This window comes from Lithobates pipiens, unplaced genomic scaffold, assembly GCF_037356315.1.
Source record: "Lithobates pipiens isolate NorthernLeopardFrog02 unplaced genomic scaffold, aLitPip1_a1.2 Scaffold_25, whole genome shotgun sequence".
Classification (NCBI taxonomy): domain Eukaryota; kingdom Metazoa; phylum Chordata; class Amphibia; order Anura; family Ranidae; genus Lithobates; species Lithobates pipiens.
In genome coordinates this window covers 239,920,525-239,935,220 of record NW_027507787.1, presented here as the reverse complement: position 1 = coordinate 239,935,220, position 14,696 = coordinate 239,920,525, and the positions used below count along the sequence as shown (strand labels likewise).

General features: G+C 52.0%; 1 protein-coding gene across 2 annotated transcripts in view; it reads right to left on the bottom strand.

Annotated features, from left to right (window-relative positions):
• The window catches only part of TTC31 (tetratricopeptide repeat domain 31), a 229,677-nt gene extending 215,400 nt beyond the window's left edge, over positions 1 to 14,277 (bottom strand). For both annotated transcript variants that reach the window (XM_077455711.1, XM_077455710.1), the window contains exon 1: positions 14,199 to 14,277. The gene's annotated coding sequence lies outside the window, so the exon portion shown is untranslated. The remainder of the gene's footprint in view (positions 1 to 14,198) is intronic.
• Between the last annotated feature and the right edge of the window lie 419 nt (positions 14,278 to 14,696).

The window sequence follows — 14,696 nt, the reverse complement described above, 5'->3', positions numbered from 1 at the left end:
CCCACTCAAACAGAACCATGCCCCACACTCTTATCCCTAAACACCTAGTGGTCCTCCAGCTTGGCAGAGCCAGGAATTGGTCTATACCGCCAACACCGCCATACTCTGCCCTGAAAAAGCCATAAAACAGTTTTTGGTGATTTTCTTCCAAAAATGCTGGACGCCTGGTTTCTTCTAGCATTGGGAGTACATTCTGAGCCACAGGTATATAATAAGGAAAGCTGCCTTGGAGGTCAGATCTCCCGATCCATATTCTTCTTCCAGACCAGAAACTCAAATCCTGAAACCACGAGGATCATCATGACCAGCAGGTAGCGTTGCTGGGAGATCAGCACCCGACAGTCTACAGGAATGGGGTCTTCAAACTATGGCCCTCCAGTTGTTGGCCCTCCAGTTGTTCAGGAACTACAATCTCCAACCGTGTGTACAAGGGCTTACAGTGTGCCAATGGTGCGCATGTAGCTCTCAGGAATAGGTGTGTGTGTTGTTGTTCCCTTGTATTCTCTTCCTGTTGTCCTAGTGCAGGGGTCTCCAAACTACGGCCCTCCAGTTCTTCAGCAACTACAATTCCCATCATGCCTAGTCATGTCTGAGAATGTCAGAGTTTCGCAATGCCTCATGGGATGTGTAGTTTCGCGACAGCCGGAGGGCCTTAGTTTGAGGATCCCTGGTCTACAGATTTCTCCCACAGCAGCTTTTATTACACCTAGCTATGGACATTAGATGGCATCCACATGTGCGGAAACCTAATTTACTACTGATCCTTACAGAAACCTTCAGACTTCTATCTCACCAATGTGCATCATCATGTAATGGAGAGAAAAATCGCATGTCTGGTTATTGCCATATCTCCGAGAGGAGACAGAAATCAGACGCATCCATGGTTCCCAGTTCAATTCACAATAATCACCATTAAAGCAACCTTTTATGGCCAGACCTGAAGAGCAACCATCTTCAGTCAACACTCAAAACTCCATTCACAGCTATCAAAGAACTTCTTTCCTGAACTCTTCTACTAGGGATCCTTGGGGAAGCTCCATGACCACCCAGAAGCCTCCAGAATAGTCCATCCGAAGCTCCTCAGGTTCCCAACCAGGGATAAAACGTCCCACTCAAACAGAGCCATGCCCCACACTCTTACCCCTAAACACCTAGTGATCCTCCAGCTTGGCAGAGCCATGCCCCACACTCTTACCCCTAAACACCTAGTGATCCTCCAGCTTGGCAGAGCCAGGAATTGGTCTACAAGGCCAACACCGTGTCCACTCAACGGGCGTCCATCTCACTCTCTCTGCACCGTATCCTCCACCGAATGCCCTGTACACACGACCGGACTTTCCGCCAGAAAAGGTCAGACGGAATCATTCTGTCGGACATTCCGATCGTGTGTGGGGCTTCATCTGACTTTTTCTTTCTAAAATTCTGATGGACCTAGGAATAGAACAGGTTTCAAATCTTTCCGCCGGACCCAGTTCCCAATCGGGGAAAACCGCTCGTCTGTGTGCTGTTCCGACGGACCAAAAACGACACGAGGGCAGCTATTGGCTACTGGCTATTGAACGTTCTTTTTCTTGTCCCGTCGAAAGTCATCGTGTTCTAAAGGACTTTGGTGTGATCGTGTGTAGGCAAGTCCGTTTCAGCGGAACTCCGTCGGAAGTTCAGTCCGCCGAGAAGTCCGCTCGTGTGTACGCGGCATTAGGCACATACACTCACCGGCAACTTTATTAGGTACACCTGTTCAATTGCTTGGTGACACAAATTGCCAATCACATGGCAGAAAATTCAATGCATTTAGGCATCTAGACATGGCAAAGACAACTTACTGAAGTTCAAACATCAAAATGGGAAAGAAAGGGTATTTATGTGAATTTGAACGTGGCATAGTTGTTGGTGCCAGGCGGGGCTGGTCTGAGTATTTCAAAAAAGTGCTGATCTACTGGGATTTTCACACACAACCATCGCTCGGGGATTACAGAGATTGGTGGGGAAAAGAGAAAAAATATCCAGTGAGCGGCAGTTGTGGGGAGGAAAATGCCTTGTTGATGTCAGAGGAGAATGGGACAGGCTGTTTCCAGATGACAGAAAGGCACCAATAACTCAAATAACAACTTGTTACATCCAAGGTATGCAGAATACCATCTCTGAACACACAACACATCCAACCTTGAAGCAGATGGGCTACAGCAGCAGAAGACCACACCGGGTGCCACTCCTGTCAGCTAAGAACAGGAAAACTGAGGCTACAATTGGCACAGGATCACCAACATTGGACAATAGAAGATTGGAAAAACGTTGCCTGGTCTGATGAGTCTGGATTTCAGTTGTGACATTCAGATGGTGGGGTCAGAATTTGGCGCATGGATCCATCCTGCCTTCTATCACCGGTTCAGGCTGGTGGTGGGGGTGTAATGGTGTGGGGGATGGGGTATCACCGGTTAAGGCTGGTGGTGGGGGTGTAATGGTGTGGGGGATGGGATATCACCGGTTCAGGCTGGTGGTGGGGGTGTAATGGTGTGGGGGATGGGGTATCACCGGTTCAGGCTGGTGGTGGGGGTGTAAAGGTGTGGGGGATGGGGTATCACTGGTTCAGGCTGGTGGTGGGGGGTGTAATGGTGTGGGGGATGGGGTATCACCGGTTCAGGCTGGTGGTGGGGGTGTAATGGTGTGGGGGATGGGGTATCACCGGTTCAGGCTGGTGGTGGGGGTGTAATGGTGTGGGGGATGGGGTATCACCGGTTCAGGCTGGTGGTGGGGGGTGTAATGGTGTGGGGGATGGGGTATCACCGGTTCAGGCTGGTGGTGGGGGGTGTAATGGTGCGGGGATGGGGTATCACCGGTTCAGACTGGTGGTGTAATGGTGTGGGGGATGGGATATTACCAGTTCAGGCTGGTGGTGGGGGTGTAATGGTGTGGGGGATGGGGTATCACCGGTTCAGGCTGGTGGTGGGGGTGTAATGGTGTGGGGGATGGGATATTACCAGTTCAGGCTGGTGGTGGGGGTGTAATGGTGTGGGGGATGGGGTATCACCAGTTCAGGCTGGTGGTGGGGGGTGTAATGGTGTGGGGGGGGGAGATTTTCTTGGTACACTTTGGGCCCCTTAGTACCAATTGAGCATGGTTTAACCACTTGAGATCCACGCTATAGCCAAATGATGGGGCGGCAGTGAGAGGCACATCAGTCCCAATCACTGCAAGCTGCCGCCAGCTCCTCAGTGCCCACCTGTGTCCCCTACAAGTGGCACCTAGCAGTAGGCAACAGTGCCACCTGTCAGTGCCCACCAGTGTCACCTGTCAATGCCCACCAGTGCCACCTGTCAGTGCCTGAAGAACAGTGCTGCACATCAGTGCCACCTATCAGTGCCCATCCGTGCCACCCATCAGTGCCGCCTTATCTGTGCCCATCAGTGCCGCCTTAACTGTGTCTATTAGTGCCCATCAGTGCAGCCTATCAGTGCCCACCAGTGCCGCCTCATCAGTGCATATCAATGAAGCAGAAAAATTACCTGTTTGCAAAATTTTATAACAAACTATTAAGCATGATTTTATTTTATTTTTTTCAAAAAATGTTCCATCTTTTTTTGTTTGTTTAGCAAAAAATAAAAAACCCAGCTGTGATAAAATACCACCACAAGAAAGTTCTATTTGTGGGGAAAAAAAATGATAAAAATTTAATTTGGGTACAGTGTAGCACGACCGCGCAATTGTCATTGAAAGTGCGTCGGCCCTGAAAGCTGAAAATTGGTCTGGGCAGGAGGGGGGGGGGGGTTTAAGTGCCCGGTAAGCAAGTGGTTAAACCCCACGACCTACCTGAGTATTGTTGCTGACCATGTCATTCCCTCTATGACTACAGTGTCCCCATCTTCTGATGGCTCCTTCCAGCAGGATAATGCACCATGTCACAAAGCTCCAATCATCTCACCACTGGACAATGAGGTCCCTGTCCTCCAATGGCCTCCACACTCACCACATCTCATCCAATAGAGCACCTTTGGGATGTGGTGGAACGGGAGATTGGCATCATGGATGTGCAGCCGACAAATCTGCAGCAACTGTGTGATGTCATCATGTCACTATGGAGCAAAATCTCTGAGGAACGTTTCCAACACCTTGATGTATCTATGCCACCAAGAATGAAGGCAACAGGGGGTCCAACCCGCTACTAGCAAGGGGGACCTAAAAAAGTGGCCGGGGAGCGTTTATTTAAAATGAATTTTTTTCAAGTTCAGCTCTAATAAAGAATGAGGTCATCATGTGACAAAATCCCCCCCCCCCCGCCCCCCGACATAATAAGGAAACATATTAGAACTGAGCAGTAAAATGCGTCGCTCTGTGTGCCCGCCATGCGTCATCCAATCGTGTCTGGAGAAAGGAGGTCGTAGAATTTCTGAATATTACTTTTATTTTCCCCCCCATTAGCCTTGAAAATGAGATTCGGTGGTTTTGTCTCGTCTTTCAGAATGGTGATGAAACAAAATGCATTCAAAACTATGAAAGTGAAACTATCAGAACGTCTGCTGGAAACGGAGAGGAAGTGAAAGTTCCATCTACAGAACGCCGGAGACTTCTTTCACAATGCCGCGGTTTTCAGATGTTTTTTCGCGCTAGAAATAGCCTCTAAATAACGCCTGAAAAACGCCTCCCAATCATTTCAGTGCGTCGTTTCACACTGGGGACGCTTGCCGTACGTTAGAAAAATCCTGCGGCATTTTGGGAGCACCGACTAACCGATTTGCGACCAGCGCACGCCGATATACGTCGTCAGAGTGGCACGGCTGGGCAAATGGGCGTACCTGTACGTCCCTTTAAAATTTGGCGCCGTGCCATCGCGTGCACGCCTTTCCGGGACCTCCGCGAGTCGGCTCACAGGTCCTGCGGACTCGATCGCCGCGGGGAAACCCGCGATCGTCTCACGGGGAGGAAGAATGGGGAGATGCTAATGTAAAACAAGCATCTCCCCGTTCTGAATAGTGACAGTGTCACTGATCTCTGCTCCCTGTGATCAAGAGCGCTGATCAGTGACGCGTCACACGTAGCCACACACACCCCCCCCCCCCCTCACAGTTAGAAACACTCCCCAGGACACACTTAACCCTTACACTGTCCCCTAATGGTTAACCCCTTCACTGCCAGTGTCATTTACACAGGAATCAGTGCATTTGTATAGCACTGATTGCTGTATGAATGACAATGGTCCAAAAAATGTCCGATGTGTCCACCATAATGTCGCAGTCACGAAAAAAAAAAAATGTAAAAAAAAATAAAAAACAAAAATGACTGATTGCCGCCATTACTAGTAAAAAAAAATTAAAAAAATTATATATATATATATATATATATATATATATATATATATATATATATATATATATATATATATATATATATATATATATATATATATACACATACACACATTTTTTTTTTACTAGTAATGGCGGCAATCAGTGATCTTATTATATATATATATAAAAAATAAGATCACTGATTGCCGCCATTACTAGTAAAAAAAAAAATATATATATTAATATATATATATATATATATATATATATATATATATATATATATATATATATATATATATATATATATATATATATATATATATATATATATATATATATACACACACACACACACACACACACACACACACACACACACACACACACACACACACACACACACACACATACATATACACACACTATACATTTTTTTACTAGTAATGGCGGCAATCAGTGATCTTATGTTAGATAGATAGATAGATAGATAGATAGATAGATAGATAGAGAGATATATATATATATATATATATATATATATATATATATATTTTTTTTTTCCCCCTTTATAAAAATGCCATAAAACGATCCCCTATTTTGTAAACGCTATAATTTTTGTGCAAACCAATCAATAAATCGCTTATTTTTTTTTACCAAAAATATGTAGAAGAATACGTATCGGCCTAAACTGAGGGAAAAAAATTTTTTTATATATTTTTGGGAAATATTTATTATAGCAAAATGTAAAAAGTAATGCGTTTTTTTTTTTCAAAACTGTCGCTCTTTTTTTGTTTATAGCACAAAAAAACTAAAAAACGCAGAGGGGATCAAGTACCACCAAAGGAAAGCTCTATTTGTGGGGGGGAAAAAAAAAGGAAATCAATTTTGTTTGGGAGTCATTTCGTACGACCGACCGCGCAATTGTCAGTTAAAGTGACGCAGTGCCGAATCGCAAAAAGCGATCTGGTCTTTGGCCAGCAAAACGGTCCGGGGCTCAAGTGGTTAACAGCACTCCCAAAATGCCCTGCCCATTGAAATGAATGGCCAGTACTTTCAAAAACCACCTGAAAAGTGATTCGGAAGCGCCGCAACACGGGTGCTTTTAACCTCTTCTTCAGCCTTAGCGAGGGTTAAAAGTGCCCTGCTATCGGCCAACAAGCGGCGCTTTAGCGCTAATGCGCCCGCGGCTCAGTTGGAAAGGGGTCTTAAGATAAATAAAAAAAAAAACTTCTGCCTTTACAACTACTTTAAGAATTCCCTTCACTGGAACTAAGGGGCCAAGCCCAACCCCCGAAAAACAACCCCACACCATAATTGCCCCCCCCCCCCCCCCCACACCATAATTCCTTCCTCCACCAAATGATCTGGACCAGTTCACAAAGCAAGGTCCATAAAGACATGGATGAGCGAGTTTGGGGGTGGAGGAACTTGACTGGCCTGCACAGAGTCCTGACCTCAACCGGATAGAACACCTTTGGGATGAATTAGAGTGAAGACTGCGAGCCAGGCCTTCTCGTCCAACATCAGTGCCTGACCTCACAAATGCTCTTCTGGAAGAATGGTCAAACATTCCCATAGACACCCTCCTAAACCTTGTGGGCGGCCTTCCCAGAAGAGTTGAAGCTGTTATAGCTGCAAAGGGCGGAGCCAACTCAATATTGAACCCTACGGACTAAGACTGGGATGCCATTAAAGGCCATGTGTGTTTCCTGATTTTTATGAATTGTGGACCCATAGAAAACAATCCAGATATCAGCGGTGGCTGTTGCTCAAAACAACAAACTGAATAATGCTGAAAAGGAAAAAAAAAAAAAAAAAAAAAAAAACAACATCAAATGCAGCCTCACTGTGCCCATCAAATGCAGCCACTGTGACTATCAAATTCAGCCATTGTGCCATCAATTGCAGTCTCACTGTGCCCATTAAAAATGCAACCACTGGTGCAAACAAATTGCATCAATTGTAACCACTGTGTCCATCAAACGCAGCCTCACTGTGCCCATCAAATGCAGCCACTGCGCCCAACAAATGCAGCCACTGTGCCCACTGTGACCCCCCCCCGGCGGCATTTAACCAGCACCCGTGCCTGCCCTCTCGTTGTCTGATTGGCACTTACCCCATCTTGGTGGCGGGTCAGGCAGTGGGTGACAGCGGTGAGCTGTGGGAAGGGCAGCGGGCCAGGCAGTGGCGAGCTGTGTGACGAGCAGTGGCTCAGGCAGTGGCGAGCTGTGGGACGAGCAGTGGCTCAGGCTGTGGGGAGCTGTGGGAAGGGCAGCGGGTCAGGCAGTGGCGAGCTGTGGGAAGGACAGGGGGTCAGGCAGTGGAGAGCTGTGGGAAGCGCAAGGGGTCAGGCAGTGGGGAGCTGTGGGACGGGCAGTGGCGAGCTGTGGGAAGGGCAGCGGGTCAGGCAGTGGCGAGCTGTGGGACGGGCAGTAGCTCAGGCAGTGGCGAGCTGTGAGAAGGGCAGCGGGTCAGGCAGTGGCGAGCTATGAGATGGGCAGTGGCGAGCTGTGGGACGGGCAGCGGGTCAGGCAGTGGAGAGCTGTGGGACGGGCAGCGGGTCAGGCAGTGGCAAGCTGTGGGAAGGGCAGCGGGTCAGGCAGTGGCGAGCTGTGGGACGGGCAGTGGCTCAGGCAGTGGCGAGTTGTGAGAAGGGCATCGGGTCAGGCAGTGGCGAGCTGTGAGAAGGGTAGTGGCGAGCTGTGGGACGGGCAGCGGGTCAGGCAGTGGAGAGCTGTGGGATGGGCAGCGGGTCAGGCAGTGGCAAGCTGTGGGACGGGCAGTGGCGAGCTGTGGGAAGGGCAGCGGGTCAGGCAGTGGTGAGCTGTGGGACGGGCAGTGGCTCAGGCAGTGGCGAGCTGTGAGAAGGGCAGCGGGTCAGGCAGTGGTGAGCTGTGAGATGGGCAGTGGCGAGCTGTTGGAAGGGCAGCGGGTCAGGCAGTGGCAAGCTGTGGGACGGGCAGTGGCGAGCTGTGGGAAGGGCAGCGGGTCAGGCAGTGGTGAGCTGTGAGACAGGCAGTGGCTCAGGCAGTGGCGAGCTGTGGGAAGGGCAGCAGGTCAGGCAGTGGCGAGCTGTGGGACGGGCAGTGGCGAGCTGTGAGAAGGGCAGCGGGTCAGGCAGTGGTGAGCTGTGAGAAGGGCAGTGGCGAGCTGTGGGACGGGCAGCGAATCAGGCAGTGGCGAGCTGTGGGACGGGCAGCGGGTCAGGCAGTGGCAAGCTGTGGGACGGGCAGCGGGTCAGGCAGTGGCAAGCTGTGAGACGGGCAGTGGGGCGAGCTGTGGGAAGGGCAGCGGGGCAAGCAGTGGCGAGCTGTGGGACGGGCAGTGGCGAGCTGTGAGAAGGGCAGCGGGTCAGGCAGTGGCGAGCTGTGAGACGGGCAGTGGCGAGCTGTGAGAAGGGCAGCGGGTCAGGCAGTGGCGAGCTGTGGGACGGGCAGTAGCGAGCTGTGAGAAGGGCAGTGGGTCAGGCAGTGGCGAGCTGTAAGACGGGCAGTGGAGAGCTGTGGGATGAGAAGTGGCGAGCTGTGGGAAGGGCAGCGGGTCAAGCAGTGGCGAGCTGTGAGAAGGGCAGTGGGTCAGGCAGTGGCGAGCTGTGGGACGGGCAGTGGCTCAGGCAGTTGCAAGCTGTGGGACGGGCAGCGGCTCAGGCCGCGGGGAGCTGTGGGATAGGCAGTAGTGAGCTGTGGGAAGGGCAGCGGCGAGCTGTGGGACACGCAGTGGCTCAGGTAGTGGCAAGCTGTGGGACGGGCAGTGGCTCAGGCAGTGGCGAGCTGTGGCTCAGGCGGCAGCTTCTGTGTCCTCCATGCTTCCGCCACACGTCTCTTCTTTCCTCCTGCTAGGCGTCCAATATGATTGCCTGTCCTTTCAGCCAATCAGATGATGAGTATCAGAAAGGGGCCGGATGCCTGAATAGGGGGGGAGGCTGCAGCAGACATGGATAGATTAGTGCTATACATGAATCTATCATTTACTCATATGGGGGGGGGTGGCTTGATAGAGGCGGTGGTGCCCGGGTGCACTAATGGACGAGCTGCCACTGCCAGATATATAGAAAAAATAAAATAAAAATCGTAGTACTGAAAATATTGCAACATTAACCAATTGTGATAGCAAAGCCGGCCCTGGAAGAGACTGCAGCGATTTCTGCCCCCCACCCCCATGGAAGCGTCCTCATGGCCCAGCAATGGTTATATAGTAAATGACAATCACATGTGCAGCGCTATAATCTGTGAGATGTGATTGAACGGTCATGTGCGCCTTATCACCCAATCCAGATCAGCTGCACACATGTGATCCCTCATTGCGATTCCAGGAAGATCCAAGGAATAAATCCTCATCACCGATCTCATAGCGAAGATCTCAGCGCGGCCGACTGCGATCGGCATAAACAATCCGAGGCACGCAGCATCTCATCTCCTGCAACAGGTGCCAGCCTGTGCCACCCCAACATTCCACACCGACCCATCCTTCATCACCGGGTACAACCTATCCAATGCCAGACAATCCCGGCGACTCCCATCACCAAATTAGAAAGGGATCGCAGATTTACATTGTTTCCTCTATCGTTCTATTGGGATGAAATCCGATATATCAAATTGTTTCCTTGTAACAAAACAAGGAGAAAAAAAAGCACGGCATACAGAGCCTTGAAAAAGTATTCATACCCCTTGACATTTCCCCCAGTTTCTCATGTTACAACCAAAAACATAAATGTATTTTATTGGGATTTTATGTGACGGACCAAAACAAAGTGTCACATAATTGTGAAGTGGAAGGAAAATGATAAACGATACAAATAAATATGTGAAAAGTGTGGGGGAGGGGCATTTGTATGGCGCCCCCCGGAGTCAATACTTTGTAGAACCCCCTTTCTCTACAAGTCTTTTTGGGGGTGTCTCTACCAGCTTTGCACATCTAGAGAGGACATTTCTGCCCATTCTTCTTCTTTGTAAAATATCTCAAGCTCTGTCAGATTGGATGGAGAGCGTCTGTGATCAGCAATTTTCAAGTCTTGCCACAGATTCTCAATGGGATTTAGGTCTGGGCTGTGACTGGGCCATTCTAACACATGAATATGCTTTGATGTAAACCATTCCATTGTAGCTCTGGCTGGATGTTTCGGGTCGTTGTCCTGCTGGAAGGTGAACCTCCGCCCCGGTCTCAAGTCTTTTGCCGACTCTAAACAGGTTTTCTTCTAAGATTGTCCTGTATTTGTCTCCATCCATCTTCCCATCACCTCTGATCAGCTTCCCTGTCCCTGCTGAAGAAAACCATCCCCACCACCTGATGCTGCCACCACCATGTCTCACGGTGGGGATGGTGTGTTCAGGGGGATGGGCAGTGTTAGTTTCCCCCACACATAGCGTTTTGTTTTTAGGCCATAAAGTTGAATTTTGGTCTCATCTGACCAGATCACCTTCTTCCACATGTTTGCTGCCCCCTCCCCCACATGGCTTCTCACAAACTACAAACAGGACTTCTTATGACTTTCTTTCTCCAATGTCTTTCTTCTTGTCACTCTTCCATAAAGGGCAGATTTGTGGAGAGACGACTAATAGTTGTCCTGTGGACAGATTCTCCCCCCTGAGCTGTGGATCTCTGCAGCTCCTCCAGAGTTACCATGGACCTCTTGGCTCTTCTCTGATGAAGGCTCTCCTTGCCCGGCCCGGTCAGTTTAGGTGGACGGCCATGTCTTGGTAGGTTTGCAGTTGGGCCATACTCTTTCCATTTTCCGATGATGGATTGAACAGAGCTCTGTGAGATGTTCAAAGCTTGGGAGATTTTCTTATAACCCAACCCTGCTTTATACTTCTCCACAACTTTATCCCTGACCTGTCTGGTGTGTTCCTCGGCCTTCATGATGCTGTTTGTTCACTAAGGTTCTCTAACAAACCTCTGAGGGCTTCACAGAACAGGTGTATTTATACTGAGATTAGATGACACACAGGTGACTTCTGAAGGCAATTGGTTCCACTAGGGACATTCTTTCCTTTCAATGACACCACTTCAGTGGGTGGGTCTGAATACATGTGATCTGTATCTTTTTCCTCTCCTGGTAACTGGCATTGGCTGAGCAAAACTGCTCAGTCCTGAAATCACCTGAGAATGTGCCCAATGGGGACCCCTTGTCAGGACAGACAGTGCGTGCATCTAGCTGGTAATGAGATCTGCCAGCACAGTACAGATGGGGCTCATTAGGGGAAACCTAAGTACCCTCCCCCTCCTTTGGGCACATGTAGATGAAGGAGTGGATGTCAGTGCCGGGACCTCCCAGTGCTGTGTACAGCTGACTACAGACAAGAATGGGTGACATATAGAGATAGAAGGATAGATGATGATGATTGATAATAATGGATGATATAGGAGTATGATGATGATGAGGAGGAGGATGAGGATGATGAGGAGGATGAGGATGATGAGGAGGATGAGGATGATGAGGATGATGAGGATGATGAGGAGGATGAGGATGATGAGGAGGATGAGGAGGATGATGATGGATTATGAGGATGTAGGATGAATGATGAGGGTGATGGATGATGATGGAGGACGAGGACTGAGGGACGCCGAGTGGGGAGTGAGAGATGATGGAAGAGGAACCGGGGTTACTCTAATTGGAGATCTCAGTGGGCTGGGGAGAGGGATTGGTGGGCGGGCTCAGTGGGCGGGGAGCAGGATCAGAGGGCAGGGCAGAAGGATCAGTGGACAGGGGGAGAGGTATCAGTGGGTGGGGGGAGAGGGATCAGTGGGATGGCAGAAGGATCAGTGGGTGGGGAGAGGGATCGGTGGAAGGGCAGAAGGATCGGTGGGCAGGGGAGAGGGATCAGTGGGCGGGGGAGAGGGATCAGTGGGCGGGGGAGGGTGGGGAGAGGGATCAGTGGGCGGGGGAGGGTGGGGAGAGGGATCAGTGGGAGGGGAGAGGGTGGGGAGAGGGATCAGTGGGCGGGGGAGGGTGGGGAGAGGGATCAGTGGGAGGGGAGAGGGAGGGGAGAGGGATCAGTGGGTGGGGAGAGAGGGATCAGTGGATGGGGGAGAGGGATCAGTGGGCGGGGGAGGAGAGGGATCAGTGGGTGGGGGGGAGAGGGATCAGTGGGCGGGGGGGAGAGGGATCAGTGGGCGGGGGGGAGAGGGATCAGTGGGCGGGGGGGGAGAAATCAGTGGGCGGGGGGGAGAAATCAGTGGGCGGGGGGGGAGAAATCAGTGGGCGGGGGGGGAGAAATCAGTGGGCGGGGGAGAGGATCAGTTGGCGGGGGGAGAGGATCAGTTGGCGGGGGGAGAGGATCAGTTGGCGGGGGGAGAGGATCAGTTGGCGGGGGGGAGAAGAATCAGTGGGCAATGGGCGGGGGAGAAGAATCAGTGGGCAATGGGCGGGGGAGAAGAATCAGTGGGCGGGATCAGTGGGTGGGAGGAGGATCAGTGGGAGGGATCAGTGTGCAGGATGAGGTATCAGTGGGTGTGGAGGAGGATGAGTGGGAGGGATTAGTGGATGTGGAGGAGGATGAGTGGGAGGGGAGGAGGATGAGTGGGAGGGATTAGTGGGCGGGGAGGAGGATGAGTGTGAGGGATCAGTGGGCGGGGAGGAGGATGAGTGGGAGGGATCAGTGGGCGGGGAGGATGAGTGGGAGGGATCAGTGGGCGGGGAGGATGAGTGGGAGGGATCAGTGGGCGGGGAGGATGAGAGGGAGGGATCAGTGGGCGGGGAGGAGGATGAGTGTGAGGGATCAGTGGGCGGGGAGGAGGATGAGTGGGAGGGATCAGTGGGCGGGGAGGATGAGTGGGAGGGATCAGTGGGCGGGGAGGATGAGTGGGAGGGATCAGTGGGCGGGGAGGAGGATGAGTGTGAGGGATCAGTGGGCGGGGAGGAGGATGAGTGGGAGGGATCAGTGGGTGGGGAGGATGACTGGGAGGGATCAGTGGGCGGGGAGGAGGATGAGTGGGAGGGATCAGTGGGCGGGGAGGAGGATGAGTGGGAGGGATCAGTGGGCGGGGAGGAGGATGAGTGGGAGGGATTAGTGGATGTGGAGGAGGATGAGTGGGAGGGGAGGAGGATGAGTGGGAGGGATTAGTGGGCGGGGAGGAGGATGAGTGTGAGGGATCAGTGGGCGGGGAGGAGGATGAGTGGGAGGGATCAGTGGGCGGGGAGGAGGATGAGTGGGAGGGATCAGTGGGTGGGGAGGAGCATGAGTGGGAGGGATCAGTGGGCGGGGAGGAGGATGAGTGGGAGGGATTAGTGGATGTGGAGGAGGATGAGTGGGAGGGGAGGAGGATGAGTGGGAGGGGAGGAGGATGAGTGGGAGGGATTAGTGGGCGGGGAGGAGGATGAGTGGGAGGGATCAGTGGGCGGGGAGGATGACTGGGAGGGATCAGTGGGCGGGGAGGAGGATGAGTGGGAGGGATCAGTGGGCGGGGAGGAGGATGAGTGGGAGGGATCAGTGGGCGGGGAGGAGGATGAGTGGGAGGGATCAGTGGGCGGGGAGGAGGATGAGTGGGAGGGATCAGTGGGCGGGATCAGTGGGCGGGGAGGAGGATGAGTGGGAGGGATCAGTGGGCTGGGAGGAGGATGACTGGGAGGGATCAGTGGGCGGGGAGGAGGATGAGTGGGAGGGATCAGTGGGCTGGGAGGAGGATGAGTGGGAGGGATCAGTGGGCGGGGAGAGGTATCAGTGGGCGGGATCAGTGGGCGGGGAGGAGGATGAGTGGGAGGGATCAGTGGGCGGGGAGAGGTATCAGTGGGCGGGATCAGTGGGCGGGGAGGAGGATCTATACAAAGTATGACATTCTATATACAATGTAGAAGAGTAAAGATTCCCGGATGTCGGCTCTCCGTACAGAGGGTTGGAGGAGGGGATCCCCGGTATATTCTCTCCCCGGTATGTCCCGGTATGTCCCGGTCTCCCCTCCCCCCCGGTCTCTCACCTGTTCCGCTCTCTCTGTCGGTCCATCTCCGCTCTCCGCCTTCCGCCTTCCACACTCAGCCGCTCCAAGCCCCGCCCACTGGCTGTCATTCAGCCCGCCCACCACATACCAATCTATTGGCGTAATACCCCGCCCCTCTCCGCATGACCCCGCCCCCTGTACGGTTCTATAGGACGGACGGTGACTACTCGTAGCTCCGCCCCGAATGTCCGCTCTGTGTTGTCACCCCGAGAGTCCAAGGGGGGAGGGAATGAAATGAAATCCCCCCTTCCCCCCCCACATCAACCAATCACAGTCATCACTGAGAATCGTCAGAGAGTGCAGACTTACTACAGGAGGGGGAGGGGAGAGATCCCACCCCATCCCTTCCCCCCAAAACCCCAGAGAGAGAGAGAGAGAGGGAGGTGTACACCGTCCATACCTCACAACTGTCCCTGATTGGGAAAGTCCCTCATTTGTCCCTCATGTTGCTCTGATCTCTATAGTATATAAAATGCA